This window comes from Alligator sinensis, unplaced genomic scaffold (assembly GCF_000455745.1).
Source record: "Alligator sinensis unplaced genomic scaffold, ASM45574v1 scaffold597_1, whole genome shotgun sequence".
Classification (NCBI taxonomy): domain Eukaryota; kingdom Metazoa; phylum Chordata; order Crocodylia; family Alligatoridae; genus Alligator; species Alligator sinensis.
This window is the reverse complement of record NW_005842074.1, coordinates 905,689-930,178: the sequence shown is the minus strand read 5'-3', so window position 1 is coordinate 930,178 and position 24,490 is coordinate 905,689. Positions and strand designations below refer to the sequence as shown.

The 24,490-nt window shown below is 44.2% G+C and overlaps 1 long non-coding RNA gene across 1 annotated transcript; it reads right to left on the bottom strand.

Annotated features, from left to right (window-relative positions):
• Positions 1–17,199: 17,199 nt before the first annotated feature.
• Positions 17,200–19,650, bottom strand: LOC112550292. Its single transcript, XR_003094044.1, has 3 exons — positions 19,594–19,650; positions 18,858–18,918; positions 17,200–17,264 (listed from the first exon to the last, which is right to left on the bottom strand). It is a non-coding gene; the product is annotated as an uncharacterized LOC112550292 (long non-coding RNA).
• Positions 19,651–24,490: the final 4,840 nt, after the last annotated feature.

Here is a 24,490-nt window from a genome sequence, read left to right as displayed (position 1 = left end):
ATAAAAAAAATCTATTCAAGTTTGCTGTCCTTTGGTGCCAAAACCTGAAACTAATGATGCCATGTGAAACTGACTTCATTGATTTTCATTGCCTTAGTAGAGAAAAATTATAAGAAAAAACAGTGAGCATAAATCCAAGCAAAGTATAAAAGGTGACTTCAGTTGTTATAATCTAAGTATTTTAGTAACACACTTAGGAAACTATTTGTTGGCAATATATTTTCTTATATGGTAGTATTCCATGTTAGGCACATGAGGGCACCCAACACTTAAACAGAACTTGACCAAGAAGCAAAAAACTCACTGATAATCTTTCTGAAAAAGAGCCAGAAGGCAGATATGTGCTATATTGAAAGCATAATGATTGATGTGGCTAACAATAATTCATTTGCAAGGCGTGACAACCTGCTATACTGGTGTAATTTTAACTTAATTTGAAAGTGATTTTAATTTTCATCATTGTTGAAAGATATTACTTTTTTATTATTTTCCAGCTTGAAGGCAGGTGTCCAGATCTTAAATCAGTGAATATACATTATAATTTTGTTTTTATCTAATTGACGGGTAAATTTAACAGTGCTCTTTTGAAATCTTCAGCCCCCATAGATTTCTCCAATTTAACTGAGTTGAAGGTATTAAATAGCATCTCTTAGAAGAAGCTCTGACTATGACAGAAAAACAAGAGTAGTTACTTGCGAATGTCATAGCAGAGCAAAATCACAGACATTTGTTGGCATTTCAAAAATCCACCCGAACGGAGGACAGAAGACCAAAAAAGAGGACATGTCTGGGAAAACCTGGATGTATGGTAACCCTAATTTGTGGGGAGTGGCCACACATTAAAGAAACATGAATTGGGTAACACAGATTAGAAATAAACCTGCCCTGGAGCTGCATAACTTTAAACTGCATAAAGTGTGCTTAAACTAGTTTCATGTGTTAATGTATGGACAATCCAGGAGCTAAGAGCTCCAGGAGCCACCTAAAATTAATGTGTAACAAGGCTCTAATAAAGATTAGAGATGAGGTTCTCAATGAAATGTGGACTGGTTTGATGCAAGCACTCCTTGTGCCCCCATCAAGCCATGTACCAAATTGAACTGAACAACCCCTCCTCTCTCGTAGCTGCAGAAAACTTCAAGAAATCAAATTCTGAATTACAGAAAAAGCTGCAGGAGATGGAGGACACTTGGTAGAGAAACAAAGCAACAGAGCTACAAGCTCTCGCTGATACAAATAATACCTGAGGTTTTTTTCAGAAGTTAAAATCCATTTATGGACCATGAAGAGCCACTATCTGTCCAGTCCTGTCCACTGATGGCACCACCCTCCTGACTGAGCATGGTATGGTATTAGAAAGATGGCAAGAACATTTGGCATCCCTCCTCAATTGTGAGTCAAGCACAAATGAACAAATAGTAGACTCAATTGAGCAAAGACCAGTTTGATATGAACTTGAAGATCTCCCAACTCTGGAGGAGACTAAGAACACACTTATGGAAATGACAAATGGAAAGGCAGCTGGAACTGATGAAATCCCAGCTGAAGTGCTTAAATATGGTGGCTCTAGACTTCACAAAGCTTTGCTAGACCTATTTACTTTTGGCTGGGAAAACAAGGCTTTACCCCAGTATTTTTAAGATGCCAAAATCATAACAATCTATAAACGCAAAGGAGACAGACACGACTGCGGCAACTATTGTGGCATTTCACTCCTTTCCATTGTTGGTAAGACCCTTGGTAAGCTGTTGCTAAGAAAGCTCCAGGTTACTGCAGGTGATGTACTCCCTGAATCCTAGTGTGGTTTTCATTCATCATGTGGCACTGCCAACATATTTACCCTATGCCAGTTACCAGAAAAAGCTGCCAAACAACAAATGCCCTTATACGTTGCATTTGTCAACTTTGGTAAGGCATTCAACTCTGTTGGATGCTCTGCTCTCTGGTGCCTTCTTGCAAAGTTTGATTTTCCAAGCAAACCTCATAGGTTGCTTCAATGACAACATGCAGGACTATGTATCAGTGGGTGCAAACTCATCTGGTGCCTTTCCTGTAGCCCATGGGGTTAAACAGGGCTGTGCTTGCCCCTACATTATTAACTCTGTTCGTGGCTGGAGTGCTAGAAGTTGCCGCACGTACCACCACTCCTGGTGTCACCCTATCAACATGATTTGATGGCAGACTTCTAAACCTCCACTGATTGAAGCCCTAAAGCAAATCCCAACAAAGTGAAGTAAAGGATCTACTGTATGCTGACAACTCAGCATTAGTCACTGTGGCTGGGGTAGGGTAGAGCAATTAATTCTCCCCCTCAGGGACTCGTCTGCCACACCTTGCTATTGAGAGAATGAAAAAAAGATGTTAAATCCTGAGAGATCATGCAATCAATCACCCTGCCAGTAAGCAAACTGAAAATTGGTTTTATTAAGCTTCTTTGTTACACTCACAAACTGTGGCCGCTTTTCTCCCAGTCCACAACTTTACTTTCACTTTTCCTGATCAGTTGCAAACAAAAGAAACTAGAGAGCTCAAGTCTTAACCCTTTCTCTTCTTTTCTTCTCTTTGCAGGTTCCCGCTTCCTACCTCAGTCTCACCAAGAGTCCCCTGTGTCAGACCCACCAGTTAGTGCTCCTGGGTTTTGGAATCCCTTTGTCCTCGCTGCTCCCTCGCTGCGGTTTGTTTCACCCGGCAAATTAGGCTCAGCAGCGTTGGCTCTTTCGATCCTGGCCTGTTCCTGTTCGGATTGGCTGCGCTAGCTCTCATCTCTCTATATGCCCCTGGGGGCAATGTGCAACCCCCGGTATCCACTCATTTATAGACCCCGATCCTTGTAACTTGCACCTGGTTTGTAAGGAGGCACAGCTGTGCCTTGAACTGTGGTCACTGCCCTTTCCATGATCTGGTTCTCCCTCCCCCTTGCTCAGGAGAGGAACTCTCAAGGAACAGGGTAGACTATCACCCTGTTACAATCACCCTTTCTGAGAATGACCTGCAACATTTACTAAATTCCTTTACCCATGCTGTATTCCTTTTTAGCCTCTGTATTAATGTAAAGAAAACCAAAGTCCTGTACCAGCCACCTCCTGGCAGAAACCTATCACCTCTATCACCATCAGAAATAAAATTGAATGGCAGCCAATTAAACAATGTGAAGTCCTTTTGCTACCTAGGTAGCACAGTTACCGATGACACCAGCATTGACAAAGAACTTTTAGCATGCTTAAAGTCAGCTCTCTCAGCTTTTGGTAGCCTACAAAAAAGACTATGGACAAGATGAGGTGTCAAAGTGTCTACAAAATGCTAAGTTAACAGAGCTGCTTTGCTCCTTTATCTCTATACTCATTACAGACCTGCCTGTCACCATATCAAAAATCTGAACTGCTTGCATCAACGCCACCTACGCAGCATAATGGGTATTAAAATGGTTGGACAAAATCACCAACAACAAAGTACTCAGACTGACAGCCATGCCAAGCATGGAAACCATGCTAGCACGGAGGCAAATGACCTGGGTTGGCCACGTCATACATATGGACAATGGCAATGATCCACGGCATAAGAGAGTTGTGTAAAGTGAATTTGCAAAAGGCAGTAGGAAGGTTGGCCGTCCTAAACTCCGCTACAAGGACTGCATTAAGCAGCACATACAGTCTGCCATACTGGACTTAATGTCCTGTGAGGATACGGCCCATGATAGGTGAGTTTGGCACTTTGCTACGAAGGAAGTAGAACGAGCAGCAGAACATTATCACGCCACCTTGACTGACAGTAGGAGGGAACGTAGACACCAACTTGCTCTGGCACATCTCCTGAATCCTGCACGTGGAAACTGATTTCCAGTATCAGTAGTAGTCATACTTGAATATTAGTGACATTCATTCATTCATTCATTCATTCAATAAAGATTAGAGGTCTGATTTGTGGCGGTCGAGTGGTAGGCTGGGGCTATGGCCAGTAGCTCGAACGGCAGGTGGGTACTTTTTGACCGATGGAGCGGAATTAGGCACTGAAGCGTATTGGTTGAACAAAGAAATTATTTACTTACGCCGTCGGTGTACACAGCGCAGGAAGAAGAAACTGACTTAGGTTATAGTTGCAAACCGAACAAATGAAAGCTTTCTGAGACGTCCGTGACCAGCTGAGCAAGCATGCAAGACGAAGTGGGGGTACGTCGGGTAGGTACCGTTGACGGGGAGTCCCTGGTAGGTGATCAGTCCACCAGGTATTCTCAGAGATATGTACGGAGTTCGAGCTCTCCGAGTTCGCTCTCTGAGTTCTCCTTCTCCGGGGTGTGTGCGGAGTGCTCCAACCTGCTAAGCTGGAGAGCTATGCGGAGTTCTCCAACGTGGGTGGAAACTGATCTAACTTTTATATGACTAACAAGCCAATCGCTAGTCACCAATATGAATAATTTGGAACTGGCCAATGGTGGTGTGCATGTTTGCATAAGTTTTGGCGGGAACTTTTTTTAAGCTGTAACTTTCCATTACTGTGGCATATAGTTACATAGCGGAATTTTCCTACTGTGACCTACTTTCTCCCTGTGCCATATGTATCAAAATTTTCCACCATGGCACAGGCATGCAGAATGATTGACAGCAGAATGTTCCACTATGGATCAAACCAAAGGAATGTTCCACTGTGCCATAGGCATACAACTATTTGGTTCTGACATGATTCATCACTGACCTCTAAATCCAACACAAAAGAGACACAGACATACATAAAAATATCAGGAATGACCACCGGCATAGAAGACTTCTCTGCCATATCTTCAAGTGTAAATCTATTATAAGGTTGGCTGTGATGAGCTGAAGTTGGCTGCATAGGTGGTGAGGGAAGAAGTGTTAGTAGGGTAGATATACATGCATGGTATTCTGTGTCCTGTAAAGTACTCACAGAGTAAAAATTAGTCTGTAGTAGAAACAGTATAAACTCCATAACCCCTGAATAGAGAAGATACAAGCTTTCTCTCTCACTCTAAATTGGTACATGAATCTGCCCTTAAGACAAGACAATTATATTGATTATTGCCTGCTTATCTGAAGGGGGACTCTATCTTCAGCAGTAAAAGTCTAGTAGTAGGTGAAATTAATTTGCTACCAAGCTCCTGAAAATGAAATTAATAATTATTGCTTTGCTGCAGTATCAAATACCAAAGTTATTTTGTTTAATATAATTCTTTTCTGTTTGCTACTGTGAAATGTTGAGTGTGCATGAAAACCTTTTGTAGTCTAATTCCTGAATTGTTTAAATGAAGGTGAAATTCAGAACTCATTTAAAAAGGGTGTCACTCATTTGAAATCTGTGAAGTTATACATGCTTAAACCAGTTCTGAATTTGGCTTGACAACTCTGAACTTCAAAACATTCATATAACCTTAAATTTAAAATCTGAGGTACCCCAAAAACTCTTACAACTGTCATAAGAGTTCTTATCTAAGACATGCATTCAGTTCTACACTTCTGACACTAGAAGGGGATGTTGTTCTATATCTACTGAAAAAAACTAACAGAAAAACAGGACTGTAGAACTGCTCTTCTTTTATTTTTATTGGCATTTTTAATGTGGCAGAGCTGTGTACCAGCCACTGATTTTTTTTCACTTGGTGTGGCAGGTAAGAACAGGAATTATTGAGTCTCTTCAAAGAAGTTTTCATGCACTGCCAGAGTTAGTTACTGCATTGTATTATATATCAGCTGAAAACTTCCTGATGCTTAACTAGAACTTGGGAAAAGGTCGGCATTGTAAATATTATGCTAATTCAAGGGCTTTTACAGTAAAATCCAGATGCTGTTAGAATATAAATAGCAGTCTCTATGAAATTCTGGATCTGATAATGCTTTCTCAGTTCTACATCACCTGTTCTATATTTGAGCATAAGAGCCCATGAAACATAATTAGTTATATAAGAGCAAATTACTTTTATGTGCTAAAAGTATTCAGTCACTTGGGTATCTTTTGATTAAAATATTATGTGCTGTCATTAATACTTATGTATCCAACTTAATGATAAATCTGTGCCAGTTGTCTGCATTCCCAGGAGTAATAAAGCTCCAAGTATCAGTGAACATAAGAACTGGATGAGTTGAGACTTGGAGCAGGTAAAAATAATAGCGCTGAGTTCAGAATAGAGGATTGGAAATGCACCCCAAATTTGGAAGCTAAAACAACTTCTAATCAGACAGTTACCAAGCAACAGGAATTGCAGCAGCATTTTAGTGATGTAGGGCATAACTCCTACTAAATTTCATTTTGATCATTGTTATTTCGACCAGAGTGATCCATCTAAGAAATATAACTCTGTTTGCATTTTTGCCTTTTCTTTTGAAAGGCTTATCTGGAGGGCAGAGCTCATGCCTGAACTTTGTCAGTAACAGCGTGGGCTTGGCTCCCACCAAAAAGAATTACTTCATTTAAAAATTGAGACAAAACTATTCAGCTTCCTGGGAAAGTAAGTTATCAGTGAACATACTCTGACCATAGTAGCATATTCAATATAGCAGTCATTGTGATGTGTTTAAATTATTCACATCCTATAAACCATTCAGATATTATAAACAACCCTAATGTTCGCAGCTTAATTTGTGCAACCTCACAAATGAAGTACTCACCCAGCTTCCTTATGAAAGCCAGTCAGCTCTGGGTTTAGGGTTTCCAGCCCATGTATTTCACATGGGGCAGCCTTGTCCTTCCAGTAAACAAAATGAATAACAAGTAAACAAAACCAAAATCTGCCATCTTCCTTCAGAACTTGAGAGGGACAACCCAGGCGCTGTACTTCTCCCTTAGCACCATGGCCTCCTCTCTTATTTCAGTACATAGGACCACAGTTAGTCACAGGACCAGAACAGGCAGCAAAAGTGAAGAGTCTACCAGACCCATCCACCAAGGGGCCTCAATCACCACCCAGAGGAATCACTTTTTGGGGGATGGGGCACAGAAATAATTCAATCTCCATTTCGTTCTTTATTAGGGCTGTATGAAGCTTCAGTAGCCTATTTGATTTGGAGATTTGACCCGATTTGGTGGCTGAATCTCTGAATCTGAATCGAATCAGGAGACCCATTAAAAGGTCTGAATCAATTTGGAAGCCTCTAAATCGATTTGGAGAGATTTGGAAATTCAGCCATAGACTATACAGGCAGCAGTCTTCGACGCTGCTGGACACAGCTGCCTCCAGCTGGTAAGTCTGTGGCTGAATTTCTGGGTTTGTTCCAAAAGAGTTCCAAATCCTGGATCTTGAATGACTGCATGCCAGTGAGGACAGTGATGTGGAAAATCAGTTATACAAGAGAAAATGAAAGGTGAAAAAGTGATAAACTTCTGTCTCCCAGGCACCATGCACTGGCAAGCTCAGGCACCATGCACTGGCAAGCTTGCTGGCTTCCTGAGCACAGTTCATGGTTCCAGACCCTCTTCCCAACCAGCAGCGGCCTATTTTTTTCTCCTTGGCTCTCCTGGGCAATACCCATTGTGGAATCCACAGAAAAGACACTGGACAGCTCAAGCCCTCAGCCAAGGGCCTGTTCGCAGCTAGCTGTGAGGTTGGGGGTCTCCTCCCCAGCATTGTGCTTTCTGGTGCTGGCTTGGGTCTGCGGTCAGCTGACCTAGCCAGGTTTAAGCCCACCACTTACCCTAAGGACAGCAGGTTTAAGCCCACCACTTACCCCAAGGACCTCCCCAACCCTCCCGACCACTGTGGAGCACAGAGTTGCATGGTCTTGCTTTTGGCCCCCAGCCAGGCCAAGAGCCAGGAATCCCACCTGGGGCCTTACTTCACTGAGGTTGGAGTGCCTGTATTGCAGGGAGAGAAGAAAGCAAGCTTGCAGGCAGGCTGGAACCTCAAAACTCTGTCTGGGCCTAGTGCCATGGAAGGCTGCCAGCCTAAGAAGTGCTGGTGGGGAAGAGAGGGCACAGGGGAATTAAGAAAAACCCATACCTGTAGCATAGAGACAAGCTCACCTGCCTCTCAGGTATAATATTCCAAGTTCAAGACTTGATTGGGGCTCACATGAATTGCCTCTTTAAGCCACCAGCATTTTTCTTCTTTCTTTATTATTTCCCCTGCTCCAATGGGCAATATCCATTGTGAAGTACATGGCTGAAACACCAGGCCTCAAGGCCTGAACAGCTCAGGCCCTCAGCAACGGGACTGCTAGCAGCTAGCCATGAAAGGCAGGGCAGAGAGGTGTTCTCTGTGGCACTCTAGCAGGGCAATGAACTGGCTTGGCTGTGCAGTTGGCTAGGCTGGTTTCTTTCCTGCCACCAGCGCCAACTAGCAGGGCCAGCCTGCCCTATCTTGCAGAACCTGTGGCCACAGGGGCCTCTAAAGCCAAGGGGCCCCTGCGGCTGTGAACAGTACAAATCAGTGCTGTAGCTGGGGGGGGTTGCCACCAGTCTGTGTTGCTGCCACTGCCAGCTTCACATCCAGCTGCTTGCCACCCCTCTCCCCTCCATCCTGCCGCTACCACTGGCTTCTTCGGCTGCTCGTCAACTGCCCCCCCACCCCGGGTTCTTCACGTCAGGGGGCCCCAAAACTATATCTTGCGAGGGGACACAAAACATTGTGGGCCAGCCCTACCAACCAGAATGGTGACATCTCTCCACTGCACCCATCTTTTGCCACAGCAGTGGGCACAAAGTCACAACGCCTACTTGTGCCCTAAATATTGCTCCAGGATTCCTACTATAACCACCAAGGAAAAACAAAACAAAACAAAACAAATACAAACTCCAAAACTTGCTCATTCTCAAATCCTAACCCTGACCTTAATCCTAGGTCAGGCTGCAGCAGCAGCTCCAACCCAAGCCCCAACCAGGAAAACCTGAGCAGCTTGACCACAGGAACTTGTTTGGAGAGCCCCAGCTCCAATGCCAAAGTCTAGCCAGGAGATTACCAGTTGCCAATATTTTTTGAAGCAAGACATCCCACAGGAAGTTTGACTTCACCTCTGGGGAGGTGAAGAGCCAGATGGGGAGCCTCGTGGCCCATCCCACTTACTACTAGCATTGACTGTTTACCAACTTGCATCTTAAAAATAAGACTGGGAGTCCTGTCAATCCCAAGCAGAAAAACAGCTCTAAACCTTGCCCATTCTCTAACCTTAACCCAAAAAACAACCCTAGCTTGAACCACTCCAGGAGCCTCAGGTTGGAGAGCATGAGAAGCCTGAAGACAGAAACTGACTTGAAAAGTCCACAAACCCCATAGATAAACCCAGTTGGAGAATCCCTGGCTTCCAGAGCACCCCTGGAACAAGAGGAACCCTCCTACTCACAAGCCTTGGGAGGCCCCAAGTTTGGAGACCATGAGAAGCCTAAGGACAGAAATGGGGTTAGAAAGCCTCTAAACCAAATCACTAAGCCCAGCTGGGAGACCCACTAGTTGCCAGAGCAGCCCTGGAACAAGAGGACCCCTCTCACCTCCAAGCATCACCCCATCTTTGAGGGCTTTCCCAGACCATACCCTAGGTGGGGGGCCCCAAGGTTCATTCCACTTTCTTTGAGCATAGACTGCCCTACCTAAATGAGCACTAAATATAAGCCTGGGATTCCTACCAATCTCAAGCAGAAAGACAGGTCTATACCATTCCCATTCTGTGACCCCAGTCCTAAGCCTAACTCTAACGTTAGTTGAGGCTGTTCCAGCAGCCCCCAGAAATAGACAATGAGCAGCCTACCAGAACTGGCTTGTAAATCCACAAATCCTGATTGTGAAGCCCAGCCGGGAGAGACCTAAGGAGCCTGACCACCAGAACTAGTTTGAAAAACCCCTGAAACCCAATCTCTGAATCTAGCGAGGGATCCCCATCTGTCAGATGAATCACTGGAGGAAAAGGAACCTTCCTAGCCCAGTCCCTGACCTCTCAGCTGGGACCCCAATTTTAGGTAGATGTCTCCAGGATCCACCTTACTTACCATAGCCATTGTCTGTCCTACCTACCCATGCCCTTTACATAGCTATGGGTTTCCTCCCACACCCAGAAAGACAGGTCCAAAGCTTGCACATTCTCTAACCCTAACCCTAACTTGGGCTCCTCCTGAGTCTAAGGCAGGAGACCCTGAGAATCCTGATTATGGAGGTCCCTACCTAGCTGTGGGTGGGAGGTCTTTCTGCAGTTGGGTTAAGTTTCTCTGGAAAGCCTGTTTGCCTCCTGAGTGCAAGGTCTTGGGTTCCAGAACCCAATCTGGTGTGACTATGTTCGACTCCCAACCAGTGTCAGCTTTTGGTTTTTATAGTAATTTTTTTTCCTGGCTCCCATGGGCAATACCCATTGTGGATGCTATGGAGTGCATACTAGCCCTATGGCCCTGGGTAGCTTGGGCCCTCAGCTGAGGGCCTCCTAGCAGCTGTCCATGGGTTTTGTGTTCTTTTCTTTGTAGCTTTGTCAAGGTCAGGTACTGGCTTGTCTCTGCTGGGGGGCAGGAGACTCTGTGTGCAGGTGTGTCTAGGGTTCCGTTATCTTTCTTTTTTTTTTTTTCATTTTCTGCAGCCTACATATTTACCAGGGAGCATAGGCAGCATAAAGGGAGACTGGATCAGCATTTGTTAATAGTGTGGGATGTGCCTTGTTCTTCCCAAAGGAGAGGGCCCCAAGTTGGGAGCCAGGCCTTCATTTGGAGCACCTATATTGCAAGAAGAGAGGACAATGGGTCTACAGGTGAACTTGTGTCTCAGGGCCCAGGCTGCGCCTAGTGCCCTGGGCATTATCTAACCACTGTTTGACAGATGAGCTATTTGATACTTTTCCATTAGGTTTATTAATTTGCTTTTGAAGTATCTATAACTGGCATCTGTCAGAGGGTGGATACAGGTCTTTGGCTATATGGACCCCTACTTTGGTTCTATGTGATGATTCTTAAATTGTAGTAAATAAAAATGAATCTAACTTTTCTGATAATCATTTTCTGTGCTGAGAAAAGTATGAGAAGTAACAAGCAAACTAGATTAATCATCTTTTCTTTTAAAACCTTCATTTTGATTATTTCAATAACATAGGTTAAAAAAATGTTCATTTGGAAATGATTCTGAAGTAATTTAAACTCTGTAGTTCAATACTCCCATCTAGTGGGCATTTGAAATAACAGCACAACTAAGTTCCTAGAATTCATCACTCCCATTCTATGTTAGTATGACACTCCAAACTTTCTAGGAATTGTTTTTACTAAGATTTTCAGAGTGGAATGAAACAAACTTAAGTGCTGAAAAATGAAATTGAACTGAATTGAATTACATTAAATTAAAATGTTTTCTAACCTCAGAGTTTGAGCCACTACAGTAAGAAGGCACTGGTGATATCCTTTTCTCTCCTGCTCCTCAGCTGTATCATATTGTACAGCAAAGGTAGTCAATCTGCAGCATGTGTGGACAGCCTCTGTGTATGGCATGTGGCCAGGGTTGCCAGCTGTCCATACATTTATAGACAGCATGTAAAAAATGAGCTAAAACACTTATCTGTAAAGTCCTAAAAATGGGACTGTCAGTAAAAGAAGCTAAGCAAATATGAGCTTAATTGAAGATCTGCTACCAGAATGAGGCTGGATGCAACAAAAGTTGAGGGACAGACAGAACAGAGCAGTGCCACCTTGCATCAGAGCTGGAGCATACCACCTTGCAGGGAGCTCTCTGTTAGGCTTTGTAAGCAGTTGATAAAGTCAACTTCGGCTATCTCTCTCTCTTTCTATATATATAGAGATATATATAGCTCATGGGAGCCTCAGTAGTCCCCTCTCCCCCAGCCCCAGCCATGTGCTGCTGCTGCATCTACCTGTGCTGCCTGCTGTCTGCATTGGCTGCTTGCCTCAAAGGTAGGCAGAGCTATGCAGTCCTAGGTAGTCTGAAACACTAAGCAGGGCGTAAGAGTGGGGCAGCGTGGCTGGGACAGAGCTGTGAATCCAGAAGGAGGATGTTACTACTAAAAATGACTACTGTGGTGATTTACAACGTTTATGTTTCAATGTACAAAGATTGTGACGATGGTAAAAATAATTTTTAGTTACAATTCTTAATTGTTTGTATTTTTGTACTTTACACTTCCTTGACATAACTCTGTTTATATTATTTAGGTTCAGCTATAGTTATGTTATACTGTGGTAACAGTGTATTTCTTCTTTGCACACTCTTTTAACATGCAAGTTCAGAAGTTTGGGGGCTACTCATGCCCGTTATACTATTTTTGGGCTTAGGCCTTACTGTTTCGAGGTCACTTTTCGCTGGCATAAGTGGCAGAGCCCCAGGATGGCAGCCCTGGTTGATTCTTCCTTTCAAACAAAAGGGGTTAGGTGGTAGGCCCTCTGGGCTGGTTTGCTAGTGACTGAAGCTATTGACTGTTTTGGGTTTCACTGGATGCATCTGCATGTGGAAATGCTGCTGGATGGGTTTACTCTGCAGTAATTTACTGAGGAGTAAACCCACCCTGGGCAGGCATCTACACATGTAGGCATTTGGAAGATTTGCTCCCAACCTGCTCTTCCCCCCTGCAGTAGCCAGGGGGAACTCCAGGCTCTGCCTGGGTGCTGGTCCAGAGACTGGCAGGGAGCACAGGGCCAGGAGACAGCTGTTTCCTGGCAGGGGCTGAGAGATTGCTCCCTGCCCCAGGAGCCGCCTGCTGCCAGACCAGGCGCTGATGGCAGAGCCCAGGCTAGAACCTGTCCCTCCCCTGCAGCTCTTTCCCAGCCCCCTGCCCTGATCACGTGATAGAGGGATGGAGCTTGGAAAGTTCAGGGCACAGGGCTGGGAAAGAGCTGTATGCCTGGGACCTTCCCTAGACCAGGACAGTTCCTGGCCAGCCCTGGGCTGTGCAGGGAAGTCTGCACATGCAGCCTAGAGCTGGCTGGGACTTGCCTGATGATTATAAGATTTTTTCCTGCCCCTTCCTGATGTTATGAGAGTCTTGTAAGAAAGAAAGAAACAGCCTAATTACACTGACCAAACAGTTTAACTGATTCTATCCACACGGTTTGCAAATAAGTGAACTAAATAAAGTGAAAAATAAGATAACATAGAAAAAAAATCTCTTTTGTGACTATGATAGGAACATTCTTTTTCAGACTCAAATGGCATATTCATATTGATCATGCCTCAGAAGAGCCCATATTCCCGGTAAGAACATTTTAAGGTTTGTGATAATGGAAGAAGTGCCAAAAGAACAGTTGGAGGTTTTGGAGGGAGGAGTCTTTTAATTGCTGCTTTAAGGATGGCACTCCTGGCTCCTCTAGGCATTGAACCAGGGAATGTTTTAAAGTCAGTCAAAAGGAATTTTACCTAAAGTAGAAGGTCTCAGGAATTTCTGCCTGGTAAACAAACAGTTGAAACTTCTTTAAAGATAAAAACTCACAACACAGACATCTCTTGATGGAAATCACTTAAACCCCTGCCTGTCTTGTCTCTTGAGTCATCCCCTCATCATACAGATACCATTGTGTGCCCTTCTTTCCAAAACCCCCCTCTAATTAACAGCCTACTTTACATGGAGACACTATCTTGATGAATTATTGAATATAGTCCATCAACCCATCCATCATTTGGATAATATTTATGTAGATGGCATTCACAGAGCTGTCTTTTCTTGTTAACCCTAAATAGTTCTAGCTTCTCAAGCCTTCTTAAAATTAAAAAAATAAAAATTTGGAGTTTGTAATCAACTGATATTAAATAATTCTTAAATTATACACTTGGAAACTGATCTTTCATTGCCCTGAATGATAGAAAGGGGCATCATTCTGGTCTGGTTTCTAGTCCGTTTGCAGGGCAGGTGATTACATAAGTAAAAATAAAGAGCACTAGAGACTAAAGGCTAATCTGTGTAAACTGCAGTTTAACCAGTCAGCAACTGCCAAAAGAGCTTGATTATTATCAGTATATCATTGTAGGAAGGACACAACCAATGTTGCAATCATGTTATTCCTGATATTAAATGATCAAGCTTATAGAGAACCTTCATTTAATTCAGTATTTCTATACCATAAACTTTTGGTAAGGGAATTTTCACAGCATGGAGTACAGAACAACTTGAAGATATTCAGGGAATTCTAAAATATCCCCCCTCTCCCCAACTTCTATATAGTATAGATAGTATAGCTGTCTTGAGCTCATGCAGGGATTTCTGCAACTATGAAACTCCCATGAACAGTCCCATCAAAATGGAGGGGAAAGGCCTTGGCCCTGTCAATGTTTCAAGCTAAAAGTTTAAAAAAACAAACTTTAAGTTACTTGCAGGTTCCTTACTAGAAAACAACATTTTGGAGTTGTTCTCACTGAACATTTGTGGTAGCTGGGACTCCCGTATGTCCAAGAAGACCACTATGTTATTCTCTTTTGGCACTTAGCATGAATGGAGTAGAAGCAAATGAACATAGGATATGTTCACAATGGCCCTCCCTAGAATAGCCTGAAAGACAAGACACACTCAATTCCTTTTATCTAATGTTTGGCTTTGGTGCTTGTAGCAGTGACTATGACTCCTGATTGTTGCTTCTCATCTGATATTTAGTTTTGACACCCAGAGCCAGAGGCTGTGATCCCAGTCCTTACCTCTTGCTGGATACCTGGCATTTAACATTTTTGCTTACCTTTTTCTTTCATAATTATCTCACAATTCCCACTTTCTTTATCTTTTTGCCTCCTGAATTTCTTTCTTCCCTCTCCTTTCTTTTTTTACCCACCTTTTCATGCTCTTATATTCTCAACATCTTTGCTCCTTTGGAACTATCCTTATACTAAATGTAAAGTTCAGCTGTGCAGGAGAACTTTATCAACAGCCAGTCCAAGACTATGGAATGAATTCCCCCTGGAACTGAAGACCAATACAAATCATATCACTTTCTCTCCTAAGTGTCAGCTACATTTTTTAAATGTTGAGGTGTCTCACAATACATATAGAACAGCTCCAAAGCTTTGCTTGGCTGCAGGCTGAGTGAGTGGGCTGTTCCTAAGAACTTTGCAAGAAAGGCAGCAAAATAGTTTGTAGAGGGTGCAGCAGCTTTTCCAAATGGAGGATATACTGTGCACAATGCATACTTTTTACTGGAGCATCTGAACTGTGACCAGGCTCTGACTGGCTACTACAGAACCATAAAATGTAGAGGTGCACCAATACATCGGTCTGATATCATATCGGTACCAATATAAAGAAAATTGTCTATATCAGATATCGGGTCAATGGGGCCAATAATTTAGCCAATAAATGCCTGTGCTGCAGTGACAGCCGCAGCGCAACACGGAGCAGAGCTAGCAGCATGGAGAGCTGCCTCCAGCTGATAAGTTGGAAGGGGAGGGGGGAGGGAAGGGGCATAGGGGGGCAGATCAACTCCCCGACACAGTGAGGGAGGGAGCAGGTGCTGCCCAGCTGGGGTGCAGGGGGGTTGCAGGAGAGAGCTGTGGCTTATGAGGTGGGGGCAGCTCCTGCCTCTGCTTGCACCCCGGGAGGGGTAGGGGGCGTGTGCCCCCAGATCTGTGTGGGGTGGGGTGGGCAGCAGCTCCAGGGTGGAGCCGGAGCCGGTGCTGCATACTGTTCTCACTGGGGGCTGGGCTCAGAGCAGGCTCCAGTGGTGCAGCCCAAATTTCTCTGCAGCTCCGCTCCTAGCCCCTCGCTGCCACTTGGCGCAGCAACGGCTTTTCCCAGCACTTGGGTGGAGGAAGGGCATTCATCTGGGGCTGCACCTGGTGATGCGGGGCTGGGAGTGGAGATGCGGCCAAGTTTGGGGTGGCTGCAGCTTCCTTCTGGCACCACTAGAACCTGCTCTGAGCCCAGCCCCCGGCAAGAAAAGCCCCGCACAGTGCCAGCTCCACCCCACAGCTGCAGCCCGCCCCATGCTGTGCAGATCTGGGGGCACATGCCCCCCCCCTCCCAGTACTGCCCTCTCAGTGTGCAAGTAGAGGGAAGTATCACCTCCCTGGACCTGTTTGTCATGCACCTGCACTGTGCAAGTAGTGGTGGGATCTGTCCCCACCACACGAGCCGTGCCTCTGTCCCGCAGCTCCCCCCCAGCCCTGGCTGGGCAGCACCTACTGCTGCCCCCTCCATCACTGAGGGGGGTGTTGATTTTCCCCCCATACCCCTTCACTCCCTCCTCCCTTTCCACCACACTGGACTTACCACCTGATGCCATATGTATCAGATATTGGTTTGGTATCGGCTGATATACCTCCTTAAATATTGGCTATCAGTATCGGCCCACAAAATCTCTATTAGTGCACCCCTAATAAAAAGCTGAGGGAAGGGAAAGCAGCTGGGGAGAAGCTGGAGGAGAGCAACATCAGCCTGGAGAGAGGGGCAGAGACTCATCCCCTCTTTCCCCCTCCCCTCTCCAGACAGAGGGAACAGAGCTGATGTTTGCTGGGGAGCAGAGCTCAGGATGGAGAAGAGCCTGAGTCATCCCAGGAGAAGCTGATTCCCCACCTGGGTCAGAGGTGTACAATCAGGAACACAGACGGAAACTAAAGAAAAGAAACCTATTACCTGCAGTGGCTGATTGGAGACTTGTTTTTGCTGAGTTACCAAGAAAGACCAGAGTCTACTTTCCCCTGAGCAGCAGAAGCCTTGCCTCTGCCATCTAGTGGTGGATCATAGTTAAAACTGTGTTGCCATTTATTGTTATGGGAAGGGGATTGTGACCAGAGGGAAGTCAACCTAGGTTATGGGGAAGAAGCTGTTTTAAAGGCTTATAACCAGGTGAATGTAATCACTGAGGTTGTTTGATGCAAGTGGGACTACCCTTGTATTCACCTAACGTTGCAGAATTATTCACCTAATGTTGCAGTTGTAAATTCTATTCAAATTTCTGTATATAGTTGTACATAATAAAGAAACCAATGTAATTATTGGGGTTTGGAACAAATCTTGGGCAGTGAGGGTGAGGCACACACCCCTCCACGGGACACCTGAGTCAGCAGACCTGCCTGAGGTGGTTCCCAGGACTACTGGCGCTCTGATCATCCAAAATCCGGCACATCACCGGGCCTAGCATGCCAGCACAGGTTACATGTAGGTATATGTATAAGTAAATATTTCCTACCATATTCTATTACACATACGTCTACCTGTGGGGAGAGGAGGAGAGAATGTGCCATTTATTAGTCAGCTACCTTAATGCACCAGAAGAAGGTACTTTAGCTAGCTTGGTGATGAGAACCTACTGAGTCTAAGTATCTATTGAGAACAGAATTTCTCATTATAAGAACATAAGAACTGCTACTTACTAGTTTAGACCATAGGTCCATTTTGCTCCATATCCTCAGTCATACAATGGCAGAGTGGATACTGAAAGGGAGAGTAAACAGGATATGAGCAGAGCTTTTTCCACTATTTCCCTCTCACTTCCAGCTTCCAGTATGTTTACCTTTCTTCTGTGGCCTCTCTTCTGTTCCCTCTATTTTTTGCTTCCTAAGCTTATTCCCTTTTTCTTTTCCTCTAATTCCTGAGGTCCAGACACCATAAGGAAGTGGGTGAACTCACCACCAGGGCTAAGTACAGTCAAAAAGCCCGAGGCTGAATCAATTCAGACTTTGCAGGTCGGCCTAAACTGCAGAGATTAAACTGACTAACAAGTGAACAGACATTTACTTTTTGCAGCCACATGCCTACAGTAACTCAGGCCAGAAGGTGGGGACACTACAGCACAGCTCTCTGGAATGTAGCTGGCATGGGCTGTGTCTTTCTTATCCCTCTTCCTGCTGCCCCTGAGGTCTCTGGGATTTGCAGTCCAGCAGCACAGCAGAAGAACTCTGCAGGGATGCTCATCACTTCTTCTTCCTGCAGAGGTGGTGCCTCTGGATTTGTAGTCCACAGCTGCAGCTAGCAGTAAGTTTAGCATGGCAGGGCAGCTCTGTACTCAGGAGAAGGGGGAGGTTTAATGCCTCTTCCCTGGCCCCAGACAGGTTTTGCCTGTGGTGTGGGGGCAGTCCCTGCCCCATCTCCCTCCCCCGACCCTTTTCTGCTGAAGCATAGAGCACAGCCCAGGGCTGGAAAGCATGCTGGGATCCTGGGGGACTCTGATTTCACTTGAAGCAGGAAGGGGTCTGGGACAGAAGTTTCATGAACCGGTTTGACCCAAATCAGTTAAGTCTGATACTACATTCAACTAGGTTTATTTTGAATCAGTTTCAGACATTTTGAAACTGGTTTATGTGCACTGAACTTCTGTTCTGTTACAGGTTTAAACCAGTTTCTGATCACTTAAACCAGTTTATGTGTAACTTCTATCCCTAACCCAGGGGGAGAAACACTCAAGAGCTAGACTGTTCTCAGTGGTGACAGATGATAGAACCAGGAGCAATGGTGTCAAGCTGCAGCAAGGGAGGTTTAAGTTGGATTTTAGGAAAAACTTTCTCACTATGAGGGTAGTAAAGCACTGGAACAGGTTACCCAGAGAGGTTGTGGAATCTCTATCCTTGGAGGTTTTTAAGGCCCAACTAGGCAAAGCCCTGGCTGTAATTATCTAGTTGGGGATGGTCCTGCTTTGAGCTAGATGACCTCCTGAGGTTCCTTCCAAACCTAATTGTCTGTGATTCTAAGACAAGGGTGGCCAACCTGTGGCTCTGGAACCACATGTGGCTCTTCAGAAGTTAATATGCATCTCCTTGAATCTTTGCACAAACACACAGTAACCAGCTTCCATTTCAGCAAGCAGCCATTGCAGGCAGCACATGGCTGGGGCTGTGGGGGGAGGGCACTACTTCCATTTGGAAGCTGTTTACTGTGTGCTTGTGCAAAGATTCAAGGAGACGCATATTAACTTCTGAAGAGCTGCATGTGGCCTCTCTTGCAGCAGCCACCACACCACCTCCTAGTGAAGAGGTTTGAAACTGAAAGCAATCCACCTCTTGACTCCCATTCCAGTGTGACTGCACTCACTGCATGGCTCCTGGAGTCTTGCTCCTGACATCTTCACATAAGGTAGAGTTCCCCCAGAAATCTGAAGAAGAGAAATTTCATTTGGCACTCAGTAGACCTTTGGTGACTGTGGTTAGCTCTTCAAAAAGCTATTTCACTATTTTCACTGAGGCAGCAGAGTCTCTTTAATTTTCATTAATGCCTTTGTTATTGCAAGGCTAGATGACTGTAATGTGCTCTGCTCAGGGTTACATCTTGAAACCACTTAGAAATAGAAAGTGAAGTGCTGCCTGCTTGCTGAGTTGAGTTTCAAGCTGAGAGCATAGAATACTAAGTTTATAATCTTTACTAGCTACATATAGGTTTTCCAGATGAACTCAAGTTCTTAGATTTAGAGTTGCCTGCTGTGCTGGGCAGTGATCCACATGCCAGGCTGCGAGTGTCTGAGTCCGTGCTTGCCCCTCCCCCCCACTACACCCACCTGGAGCCTGTGCCTGGGATGCCCTGTGCCCCTACCTGCTGTCCCGCGTTTGCAGGAACTAAGCCCTGTTAGCCCCAGCCTTCCGCCATCTGGAGCTTTAGACCTTATGCTCCAAAGGTATATTATCTGGAACCCAACAATCTAATACCACCCTCCTGGAAATACACTACATGTTTTCAAGTAGCTGAGGTGGCAAAGCTGGAGATCATTGCCTGTAACTCCATCTCATTACAAGAGAGAGATTGTTCTGTGAAGGTCTTTTTACTTTGAATTTACCTTGCACTTGGATTGGATTTATTGATCTTCTGGTTAACCTTTTACACATCCTTTTTTTCAGGGTGGAAGAAGGTAATTGCAGGAGGCTAGGAAAGAACCAATACATTTACCTGAACTGACTTTTAGTAATGTTTGAGTCAGATGAGCAATTTACTGTATTGCTTTTTACTCTGTAAATGTTTTGAAACAGTGGCGATGCGTAGGGGTACACGGGGGTGCACATGTACCCCCTGAGAGCGCTGGTGCACCCCGTCAGCCAGCGTTCCCAGGCGGGGGAGCAGGCAAGAGTGCTGGTGCTCCCCCTGAGAGCACTGGCTGGGGAGTGGGGGCTTACCCGGAAGTGCTAGCGCTGTCCCAGAAGTGTCAGCAGTGTGCTCAGAAGTGCCAGCAGCGCGACGCTGCCACTTGTGGGTTGGTGGGATCGGCTGTGGGGGACCCCCCCCGTCGATGACTGGTCACTGGGGGGGGGTGGGGAAGTGCCCCCCCTTACTCAAGAGGCACCAGCCGCCCATGTTTTGAAATGTTAGTTTTGGAACCTTTGGATAGGTGCTTATGTATGATAAGGAGAATGATGATGGACTAAGAAGTATTTTTGCCAAGAAAAAAAAAGGTGAAAAATTAAAAACAAGACAACTAGTTTAAATCCTGCACTGTTGTTCTCCCAATACTGCATCAACACATAAATGGCAGAGTTGCAGCAATCTCATCTCAGGGGAAAGGTTTAATTCAATCCAGTTTGGTGACATGTACATCTGTGTAAATACTAGAAGTGAGGAGGATTCTGAGTACCTGACAATTGTACAGCCTGGATCTGTTCTGGAGTCCTAATGTGGTGCACCTCTATCAGCCAGCAGTGAACATATTGGTCTCACCTGAAGTAAAAGCAGCACAGACAGAAATGTCAAAACCAGAAAAGCATCTTTAGTTTATTAAACAGTGGTAAAGTATCATGCTTCTATTCCCACTTATGTATTAGATCTTTTTCCAGTATTAATTCAACTGAATATCTTTTTTTTCCAAAGGCAGGTTTTTGTTAATAAGTACTTATTCACTAGAAGTAGGATTAAAGTTTTCACTCTGTGCTATGTAATAAAAAATACCATTATTTTCTATTCTTGCATTTGAACTAAGTTCAAAAGGCAGTTCTAATCCACTCAAGGTGTTGAGGCAGAGCTAACACTATAAGCAATCCCTTGCCATTAAAGATCTCTGAGTATTTCTTCCATTTTGGATACTTTATTCACTTTGTTTTACACAGTGTATGTTATGTTTGACTCTATTTATTTACACTTTAAATTGGATGAGCAACAAACTCTGAGGTACTAAGAACTTCTTTTTCTCGCTGTATTTAGTCTTTATCCTTCTTCTCAACTTAGAAATTTGGGCTTGCAAATCACTTTATATTTTAAAATCGAGGTGTATTGTTTACATTATGTAGACCATGTATTGGTCTACATTATCATTACTATTATTTTTTAATGTTTTTAATCATGTTATAATAGTGCTCAACATCGTAAGTCATGACTAGAACCTGTACACACTGTATAACCATGCATGAAGGCGCAATCGCTGCCCTAAAATGAGTATTCCTTCTCTTCCATTGTCTTTCATGTAATTTATCAGCATAGCATCTTCTACTACAGCCTTTCATCATTTCATGAGATTAGTCTGTCATAGACTGAGCACATTCCTGTCCTTCCCCAGATCCTCAGCTGATGTAACTTAACAGTGGGGCTACAGTCAAAAATCTGACTCCAGATAATAATTAATTTAAAGTTAATTGCAAACAGTGACTAGTTAAGGATTATGTTAACAGAAATATATCTAGAACTAAAGGTCATTTTAATTTTTCAGTAGCTGATAATCAGTTCAATGAACTACAGACAAAAAATGATAGAAAATAGTATTTTTTTAAACAATCTCCCATTTGTTAGAATTTGAGGGGAAGTATAGATCTACTCTACATATATTTTAGGATGATAACTAGGAAGAGTATTATGTTGCCCATATGCTCCTCTTCCTTTTCCCAAAATGTTCTGCTTTGTACTTGGGCCCCAGCTGGTGTTTGCAGTCTTGCACAGAGCATTCCTTAATCTGACTGCTATGGATTTTAAAACATAACACTTTGCTTCTGGAAATCTGTTGACTTTTCTGTCTACAGATGTTTTGCTTTATCCTTTCATGTCTGCACTGAAATTTAAGAAGTTCCCGGAGTAAGTAAAGGACTAGTCTACTGCAACAGACAGATGTTGAGCAATATTTATTGTGTGGCATGAAAGCCCTTGATTACATTTTATGTCAGGTAAAGGAATTTTATATGCTCTATTTCCCCCTTAATCTGATTATTTTTTCCTCTTTCCTTTATTTTGAATTCAAGCATTCCTATGTATTATCTCAAGTACTCTATATAATTTGACAATAAATAACTTTATTTTCTAAGTTTATGCTACTTTTCTGTTTATTTCAAGTTCTTCCTTTGCATCGTAAGAGAACATTCAGGATGCATGCACAACTAACTATGCTTATGCATCTCATGCATTATGGTACTTTTTAATCATATTCTTTAATACAAGGTAAGGTCACGTGATGTTTTTGCCACAATCTCAGCACTCCACTATGGGCTGTCAGTAACCACTGACAATTGCAACTAAGGCAAAGTCTGTTATGTTAAAAATTCCCACACCCCAACCAACTTGGGTACCTTACATAATACCTTCATTATGCACACATTTTCAACCCAGCCACCATTCACTTAGAATATTAATAAAAATCTGTTAACGATCATACCTTCCCTAGATGAGATGTGCAATTCTCAAGCTCTAAAGCAGTGCAGCCAAATCTGAACTGATTTTCGCTTGAATACAGACTCCTACCAGTTAGACTTTTCTGCAGCCAGTTTCACCTTTCCATGTTTTTTTCTTTTGTTACTTTAACCCTGGAAGCTATCCAATACAAGGCTACCAAAAAGTCTTGCAGTGGGCAAAATAAAAAAGTATTTCTTGAACTCCATTCCATTATAAAAAATGGCTGAATTTCTCCACGTGGTTGGATAACAGGTTTGCACGATGTAAGCATGTCAGTGCTACTTTTAAGGGTATTAAGAATACTGAAAAATAAAGAACTTGGAGTGGAGTTGCTCTAGCAACTTTCACTGTAGCTCACACAGCTATCTGGACTGCTAAATATGAAATGTTGTCTTTCTGATTAAAAGTAACATTACTTTTACAGAAAGACACTCCTTTCAAAAGAAACATTATCATCAGATGTTCATATTCAAATACTAATTTATTTATAGCTTTTGCCAAAACCAATACAATAAAGGAGCAATGAAAATGATGTATGATAAAACAGCATTTATATCATTGATAATTTTTGCAATAAACAAACAATACGTTTATCCATTCTACCAGCTTACAGTTTTCTCCTGTTCTGCAACTTTGAGTTATTTTGCAACAGAGAAAGGTAAGATACCTCACATACATTTGTTAGTAGCTTTGCAAAAACTTTATTAAAGTTAATGCATGGTTTTGTCCTCAGGGTAAGCTGAATCTTTCTGGAGCAAAACCACAGGAGTCCTACATGCTGATTCAATATCTCAATATAGAAATCCAACTTATGAAGAAATTTAAGGAAAGGAAAACAAGTCATGCTGTGATGAGCCCCCACTCCTCTAGGAATCAAAGATTCATGGAAATGAAGGATGGGCTGCTTTTCAGTCTGTCCCTCCCTGCCACTGCAGGAGGGAGAACTGTAGCGTATTCTCCATTTCCCTATTTTTAAAGGCAAAAACAACACCTTTTCCTTTCCAGTTGTCCCTTCACCTCTTTCTGTGGTGGCTCCACAACCTAATGGGTTTCATGTTCTGCAGGGTGGGTTAGAGGCAGTGGGTGCATCTACACATGCATTAACACACTTAACTAATGCACATTAAATCTAGTACCTCCTTGTACTTTTACACATGCTCCGGGGGCTGGGGGAAAAGGGTGTTTTAATTAATTTAATTTCCCTCTAATTAAAACGATGCTGCATCTCCCATATCAGCCTCCCTACACTTAAAAAAGGCAGCCGGGGTGCCCAAGCTACAATTCCTTGGAGGCAGGAGATGCAAGAGGCTGTTGGAGTGCAGCAGTTGGCATGCTCCAGGAGACTTGATTAAGTGAGTTTGCTTGGACACTGGATTTCCAGTGCATTGGTATAACTTCTGCGCCCTCCATGGGCGACTGGGGGCACCAGATGTGGATGGGGGGTCCCCCAGTGGCTGATTGCTGGGGTGGGGGCAGCAGCCAATTGCTGAGCCAGCAGCAAACCTGGAAGTGCAATTCCGGTTTTGTGGCTGGTGCTTCCAGGGGGTGCACGACCCACCTCAGGGTGTGCACGTACATCCACGTGCACCCCCTACATGTCGCCAATGGCACCCTTCATTTGAGGTACTAGGAAAATGCTCATTAGCCTGTCTTAACGCGCATGAACTAAAGAGCCCCGTGGTCAAGGGACCCTTAGTGCACATCTTTTAAAGCACAACTGAACAGTGCTGCTTTAAAGTGCAACTAAATAGCACTAAATACGAACTAAATAGTGTGGTTTTCAGTGATGTTTAATACGCATTAAAACAGGCTACTGTGCATTCAAGTGCACGTGTGGACATGCCCCTGATCTGGCTGGGACCCTTCCAACCTCGTGCTTCCCTGATCTTTGAAATGCTCGGGGACGGAGCCGGCCGCTCCTCCATGCCTCGCGACTGCCCCTGCCCCGCTTCTGTCCTTTGTGGGCCGCCGGCTGGGCGGCGCGACGCGGCCGTGCCCCGAGGGGCCGGGGGTACTTGTTTTTGTGCCGCCCCCGCCCCCCCCCGGGGGGCTCCGAGCTCTTCTTGCCCCCGCGGCTGCCCCCCGCAGCTGCC